Source organism: Semicossyphus pulcher, unplaced genomic scaffold (genome assembly GCF_022749685.1).
Source record: "Semicossyphus pulcher isolate SPU_LCO1_2020_fin unplaced genomic scaffold, fSemPul1.0.p SCAF_18, whole genome shotgun sequence".
NCBI classification, from domain to species: Eukaryota; Metazoa; Chordata; class Actinopteri; order Labriformes; family Labridae; genus Semicossyphus; species Semicossyphus pulcher.
This window is the reverse complement of record NW_027211691.1, coordinates 23340597-23349368: the sequence shown is the minus strand read 5'-3', so window position 1 is coordinate 23349368 and position 8772 is coordinate 23340597.

Here is an 8772-nt window from a genome sequence, read left to right as displayed (position 1 = left end):
CGATAGACACTTAACAGACATTTATTTAAATGAAAATCTTGGGGTTTGTTACTTTAAGGACCAATTGTACCATTAAAATGACTGTTTCAGTTTTATCTGTAATTGCATTTTAACCACTTACATTGTTGGTTAACTGTATTATACGTGCTTTTTACTGACATGTAATTGTCTGCTGTGTATTAGTTATTTTAGGCTAGGATGCTAAACAATATCAGGGAAGGGGTAGCCTTCAAGCTAAGCTTTATGGTGATTTATTGGCACTGTCCCTTTTCATATAAAGACAGTTAAACTGTATAATATTCAGACGGTTGCGCTTCTACTTCCTCCTCTGATTGAGACTCATACGACTTTTATGAAGTGCCCTACACTGATAGTCACATGCACCATTGCTGTGGTGCAGAATTGGAGATTTCACACAAAGCCTAACCTCGCACGCCTGCACAAGAAATGATCTAAACCACAAAATGAGCTGTATTTTTAAACCAGATATTTATAAACATTTACTTTCACATTTCTGTTTATGCTTACTGAGACCTAATTTGCATCGGCTTTAAGCTCTAAGGTAATAATATTCCTCCCGTTATGCGCAATAACAGTCATTACCAGGACAATGTATGCGACCGGCCTCTGCATCACAGCAGAGGGGAGACATGCAGCAAGACAGGATTTCCCCCTGTGCCATCAAACCTGAATCAAGGACACAGTAAGGGCAGAGAAATTTCTCTACCTGCTGACAAAGGGGAAAAGATGATCACTCTAAATGCCCAGCACTAAATCTTTCACACTTGTCAAGTCCACTTTGTTCCTGCTGCCAGAGTTGACCCCTCTCTCTCCATCAGCGGGGACCTGGCCTTGGTCGTCAGGGGGACGCGGAGGAGAAGGAAGGCCAAGACACTGGCTAAATTTATAACACACGTTTATGCCTCGTGCCCTCAAATCATCCAAACATATTGTAGTGCTCTGTTAAGGACGGACACACACACGCACACACACACACACATCTGTATTCAGCACGATACAGTCCAGGAAATAATAATGCCTCTAAAAGGGCTCCGAGCGTCGTGTTTGATAAATACAAGCAGGATTTGTGGTTTCAAGCTTTAAAAAACATTAGTTCCCTTCTTACACTGATGGTAAAATAACACATGATAATATATTAATAAGATACCAAACTGTAAGATTTAAAACATCTATAATGCATGTGTGGATTTTTGACAAGTCCGACCTTGTATCAGCAACACGCTCCCGTGTTTGGGTGTGTTAACTTCCATTTTCCGCAATGATGTCCAAACAACTATTATACACATGGGTGGCAATGTGATTGTCACAAGGTTAGATAGCTCATACAAATGAAAAATAAACTCTCTGAAGCATGTTGGAGGCAACAGAAAGGACAATTTCAATTCAAACGTGTGCCACAGAGACACAGGCGGAGGGGAAGTTGCTCTGGGTTGGTGTAGTGCTAAATGATAAGAAGGTCAAGGCAGTAATTCTTGGTCCGTGTCCTCTTGAGGAGGTCAAATACATCGCAAACAGAATTAATCTAATAAATATACAAGTATTTTTTATGTTAAAGCAGCAGATTTAAATAGCATTGGGACTGCTTTATGCTAACAAGCTCAGCTTCCACTTGGACAACTAATTAATTCCAAATAGACCCCAGGTAAGATTTGTTCCATTCGGTTGGATTGACTTTAAAGGCCCTCTCTGAAGATTTCATTGTTTACATTTAAACTTTCTGAGTAAAATGCCTCCTTCAGCCTGCACCTCATTAAAATATTTCCAGTCGTTTTTAAGGGTTTGAAAGAAGGTTAAATACGTCTACTTTGCTGAGGCTTAAGATTGAAAAGCAGGCAAGTCATGGAGACGTTTGCTTTTATGCTCACCGTAACAATGCAGACATTCTGATGTTAAACAGGTATGCTTAAGAAACCATTTGAATTCAGAGTGTTAGCTCGTATGCTATCACTTTCTTATTAGCAGCAGATACAGATTTCAGCTGAGGCTGATGGAAATTAAACTATTCAGCTACATCCACATTATTGGACAAATTGGACGAATGATTATCGTCCTCCATGAAAAGATCACAAAGTGATCAAGATGCATTCTTATGTATACCTTTTTCCCACCGAAATTGGCAGGTTTATCAGACCTGGGAAGACTCGCTTCTAGTATGCCAATTGTCTCTTTTCCCATTGGCAGTGGAGTATACTCTTTTCTGCTGCATCACCGTCAGTGAAGATGTTACGGTGGTTAGGTCTTTACTGTATCTATTACTCATTCAGTCTCTTTATGAAACTCGGCGCCGACAAATTTGGAACGTCGTTCGAGCGCTGCTCGGACAGAGACGGGCGGAATTGCATCGCGTCGGAAAGGGGGCGGAGATTAGCGTGTCGTTTTGGGTTTTGTGTTCCCATCATTGTCGATCAGAGCCGAGGCGATAATTACCCGGGTCTACTGCAGAGTCATTTGACCCGGGTCTGAGTGTCGATTGTAGCATTGCCCACTAAGCAAAAAAGCTGGGTGTTAGCGAGCCAAACATTCCAACCTAAACATTAATCAGATCCGTAATGCTTCAATAGGATTCAACTTTGGGAGACAAACGATGTCCAAAATCTATCCAATAATAATTGCGATATTTAGCTTTGTGGTCAACCAACCAACGGAAACTGCCATCTGGAAGTCCTTGCTGCTAGTATTGCTAAAAACATTAGCATTCACATAATTTAACACAAGCAGCTACTACAACAAATGTATATTATAGACTTCAAAGGGCAAGGGCGACGGTCCCAGATCTACAGTCTCACTTGCAGTCAGAAAATCCTCAGTGTAAAATAAAGAATGTTTCGTTCGTGCCACTAAATCCTCCAAAGCAGGACGAGCTCGTGTAATCAGGATCATTTTCCCTGGAAGTTTTATTTCCTGGCTTCACGATTATGATGTGAACCAAAAACTCTGTTACAAGTAAAAATGGCAACTATCCACTTTGGCAACTTTAATTGCTACTAGGCTTAAATAAGCTTACTTCTGAGGTAAGTTTAAAATTCTGGCGTATCTGCAGCAGTGACTTGCACAGACAAGCAGATTCATCTTCTTTTTGCTGCATGTGCTGTGACCACATCATGGCACAGTAAGTGATAAGCAGCATGGTGAAAGAGTCAGAGGGATTTATCTGCTGCAGTGCTGAGTGTGGAGCAGATAAAGGGGGGGAACCCAGATGACTTGTTTTGACAGTAAACCAGCAAAGGAAGAAGAAATGTCTTACCAGCATTATGCAAAACGGGAGTGTTTTTAATCACCAATCGACAGTGATGACCCACTAAATTTATCATGCACAAAAAGTACTGTTAAAGTCTAGGTAATACGCTGCAGAAAGAATAACAAAGGTTAATAAAAAGTGTATATATTTTTAGATAAGTGCAGTTCTTTCACGATGAGCCAGGAATAACCCAGCCACCACTCGATATTCTTTTATTTGCAGTGTTCCGACTGGAATTGGAAAAGCCTGCAGCATCAAAATGTGTCCCATCACAATAAAGATCTGTCTGTAGTGAGTAAGTAATGCAGTTTCTATACAGGGAGGGACACATACATAAGAATGGTCATTATATACAGTTTGTGACCTTTTATGCAGAGCATGTTTTAACCTTTCATCTATTTCCATTGCGTTGGCGAGTGTGCACTCATTTACTGAAGGCAGGTACAGTTTCTCAAGAACTCTGTTCCACCCTCTAATAGGGACTCTTTTTGAAAAGGGTATGTAATATGTAACCCTAACCCTAACTAAGTGCAATATTAATGGGTAGTAGATCATTAACCAACATTAAAGTAATAATCTGGAAGATTTTCATGTAAATAAACGTTAAGTCTCTATCGCCCACTGATGAAAGCCTTTGCATTTGCAGTACTACAGACTGGGTGTCACAAGCGGCGCCCAGTTAGTGACACGTTTTCCATCACACAGCAGTGGTTGGTCTGCCAGAGAGGGTAGGCGGAGCTAAGCGGCTGCTTTTCTGGTCTCTGCAAGTGTTGCGAGTAAACAGTAATCTACTATGGCTGAACAAACAAAGAAAAGATGGATGACTACAGATACAACTTCAACCAGAAGTGAAAATCCAAAGAAAAAGAAACAAACTCGACGCTCAGATGAAGCAAACAGTCTGAAAAGGAAAATCAAGAGTTACAACCGGAGCCAACCGTGGACGTCACACATGCAGCACTGTCTGGATATCTGGGAAGTGTGCTCCTGCAGTTACCGTTTAACGCCACAGGTGCCGCCAAAGAGAAGGAAACTAAGATCTTCATGATTACAACTTTATGGACATTATATCCAACAACCTATAAGTGTCTTGTTTGAAAGTAGTAATAGCAATTAAGGCTCTGGAAAGGAACTGGATCCAGTGGCTTCAATGCTTTCTGAGAGGCGTTCAAAGAACAGATCATGGTTAATTTTGTAATCTAAAATTTTGGATACACAAGGTGAAGCTCAGCTTTGCTGATGTTTTTAAGTGTTAACGTAAACTAAAGGAAGTGGATTCCTTCTATGTTTGTTGGCCGATTACTTAAAGGTGCATTACTGCTACCTGCTGGACTGGAGTGGAACAAGGGGACAGGATTCAGGGCAAGCAGCAACATTTGGGCACAAGGATAAAAAGACTGTCTACTGAATACCACCTGTTGTGACTTGTTCTGAGACATTTAAAAAATCTGATTGTTTTTGAATGCAACATCCCTATTAGAAAGGAGTGTCACGACTCGCAAGGACTTTAGTTCAACACAAGAGTACTTTAATGCCAGTGGGACGATATGGAGATGAGCAAAGGTAAATTAGCCAGGCTGACAATGTTAATGTCTCTTAGTCTCTGCGTTGCTCTCTTTGGACCGACTGTGAGAAGCTTCAGCATCATGTAGCTGTAACAAAGTTTTATTCTGGTCTTGCGCTTCATTTAATTCTATTTGTTACATTGTTTTAATGAATTGTCAGAGCTTGCAAGCAAACACTAATTAGGTAAAAATAAGCAGAAACTCTCGGCTAAGTTCATCATCAGCCCCGGTGTTAACAACAGACTGAGACAAAGTTCTGTTGCAATCTGCAAAATGATGAATCACTGCGATTGAGCTTAATCATGTCGAACCTCTCGGGTTCTTTTTAAAATCATAATCACACTGTTGTTTCAATAAATCACACAGCGATTAGTCCTATAGCTCGCGACTACAACTGGAATTATATGCACATGCATTACCTTGGTCATCACTCTTCTCGACATGGTGTGAGAAAGATCCTTGTCCTGTTGCTCTCTCTGTCCCTGAAGAACATTCTGTCCACAGCGATGAAGCTACACAACACAGAAATGTCTTTTGTAGCCCTTTTCATCGTCTTTCCTACATAATTATCCTGCTCGCTTATACAACACACTCAGCAGGAGTATTAAAATAAGACTCTCTCCCCTGAGTCCTCACATCCCACAGTGCACATAGAACATAAAGCACACTTTGGGAAACTTGTTGACCAAGCTAAAAAAACATAAATGAAGATGCTATTTCTGTTTCATTTTGGTGTTCCACTGTTCTGTTGCTCGGCTAATGGAAGCGCGCTCTCTCTGTCTGGTGTGCATTGAGATTCATGTTCTGTTGCGGTTGCCTGTGGAGCAGGATTCTTGGATCCCTCAGCCTGCCCTTTCATAATGAAAGGTGTCCAGACATCTGTTTCCACAGGCAGCAATTAAGTTACTGTAAAAGATAAACAAAAAACTTATGATGTGGTACACACACAAACTCGTTTAACTTTGATTACGAGAAACGGGTACAAAATTACCTTTTCTGCATCCACCACGTCTTGTGTGTTACTACGCCGTGAAGCTAATTATCTCTGCAGAGCTTCAATCGAGTAACGACGTCTGACTCGGTTGAAGGAAGGTGGACTTTTGGGGAAGTAGCATGGAGGCACCTATTCTCTGGAACACTTTTAACGTTGCATCTTTCAGAAAAACTTTTATAAAACAGCTACAGACACATGTTCACCAGAGTGTACAGTCTTTTAATCTGAGCAGAGCAAACGCTGCTTTTCTATAAACTATGTACTGTAAAAATGCAAGTTATTATTATTATTGATTTTATTCAATAATATTCACATGCAGCATGGGTGTTGAGGACAAATGTTAACTCTCAATGGGACAACTGAATCATGACATAGGCCTAATTGTTAACTTAGTGGTAGCTTATTTTATAGTGTTTTACAACATTTCTACTATTTTCCACAATTATATTTTGTTATGTAGTCGGTTATTTAAAGTCGAGCTGAAACGGCATTTCGAGAGCATCTAGCTTCCATATCGTGACGTATTTCAAAGTGAAACAGGACGTGCAGGCGGGACATATCATTAGAGGGATTTGATTTGATCGTTGAGAAGTGGGCGTAGACAGACGTTCTCCACAGCGCAGTAGCTAGCTAACTGACCGAGCGTTCTTGGTGCTCTGAGGCTAAATGTTTCAGATTGATTGGTTGAAATTGTTTGGTGCTAACTTACGTAAGAACTTTCGGGGAAATTTAGTTTTACCGGATTTTATCGGATTTTGATATAAGAATACGAAGAAATGGATTTTCCGTATTTTTTTGGGCCTATATTTTCAAATAGATGCACAATATTACCGGGGATGTGATCTAAAAGGATTAATGACATTTTTCTTTTCACCTCGACTTTAAGGAATAGTTTTGGTTTAAATGCTTGTTCACATACTTGAAAAGAATTAGGTAAGAAAATCAACACCACTCTCAGTATCCGTCAGTTTTATATGAATTTACAGCCGGGTAGCTTAGCTTAGCATAACGATTGAAACAGCTAACCTGGCTCTATGTAAAAGTATCACAGTCAACCTAAAACATCTTATTACTTATCTCACTTGTGTAATATGTACAAACCTGGAGGTGTTACAGATTACAGTTTTGGTTGTTACCTTTTAACAAAGCCAGGCTAGCTGTTTCCTTTAAGATGCTAAGCCAAGCTAACTAGCTGCTAGCAGTGGCTACATATTTACTATAGAGATATGAGAGTGGCGTTTATCTTCTGTTCTTGCACCAAGAAAGAATCACAAAATGTTGACGTCGTAATTATTATCAGTAATCTTTAAACACATTTGACGTTATTTCCAATATGGCCGCACAAAATGGAGTGACTCCGTTTTGATTGACTATCAATCCGAGACTTGGTGGCTAAACCCCCGGCTTTTCCATTAATCCTCAGTCGTGAAACATGAACCACATATTGCTTTTGATTAACCGGCCAGAGCTTGCACACATGGTAATGTGAAAGCACAATGCTGCAGACTAATGTGTGGTCACATTATAAAGTAGAGAAAAAAGCCTATTACAGTTTAAATAAATGGCTGGCCTTGGCTCAAATAGAACTTTTTCTTTGAGTGAATCAGCTCCACACTTTCTGAGGCAAGTTTAGTCATCGCCACACCACAAGGGAAGCTCGTATAAACCAATATTATGCCAAGAGCAAAACATTTTGTGCTTTATATTATATCACATAACTATAAATGTTTCTTTATACCAGAAAGTCTGAAACATTGACAAAACTGTAGGAGGGAGAATTATATCAAAACAGACCGTACATTTCCTTAGAAGTCAATATTTGAAAGCAATTGGGATGTAAACAGTGTTTTGGTGACACATACTGTGAGACGGCTCCTTTCGCGTTACCAGGAATAATTCATATTTTGTATATTTTTCTCAGTTTTCTTTTGTTTGTAGCTCACTGAAAACTATCCTGAATTTAACTTCTTGGAAACTAACACCCTGAAGGACAGTTGGGCAGGACGCGCCGGTGAAGATGGACGTATTGGCTGCTTGTGGCATTGAACCGTTGACCTTTTTCTTTCTTATATGGTCTCCAAAAGCACCGGGCCAACCTGACAGCCTTGAATGTTCCTTGGCTGGGAAGGCTTGCCTGGTGACATTCAACCATTTCCCCCCGGAGATGCTCGCTTGGCTCTGGGCTCTGCGTTTTACAAGGTCTCGCAGTCTCAGGCAGTCCACAAGCAGGTGGGGATAATAATTAAGTATGATTACTAGACATTAATCCATCCATAGAGTGACAGCCACAGCTGCCACAACTTTACAGCTGCCACAGAGTTATAGAGGGCTTCCAGGTGACTTAACGCAGCCTTCTTTTTGCAGCTATAATGGGCGTCCAGCGAACAACTCATTCAGTTATCGTCCCAGCACCTCAATTATGCATGTTTGCTTTGCTTCTCTGAATCCCCTCCTCTCCGTTCCTTTATTAAAGTATAATGGGGAGATGCGAGGATGGAGGATAATCACATCTATTTGCCAAATGGGACATTGCAAGCATTATCTAAGGTCATTATCATAATGTGAATTAATGGATTTACGCATTTATCTGTAAATATATACATTTCCACATCCTTTTAATTATTCCCTTTAAGCATTGCCTGTACATGTATTTGGCTTGGTTATCTCAGTTTAAAGGCTTCCGTGTCACTGCCGTGTGTATGAAGAATCTGTCCTTGTTCTGAACGCTGTATTCAGCTTTAAATGGAGACTAGAGCTGAAGTCCTGTCTCATTTGTAAGCGAACATTTGCCTCTATGCATGGCCTTGGTCAGTCAGGGTCCGTTTTAGTTCACAGAGTTGTCTTCTTTTTTCAAACGTCTTTCCAAGAGAAGAAAAAAACGTTGGTTTTTCTGCATAAATGGTGAATGGGTATCTGCAAGTGTTCAGGTGCTTACTAGTAGTGGCCAATGGGCC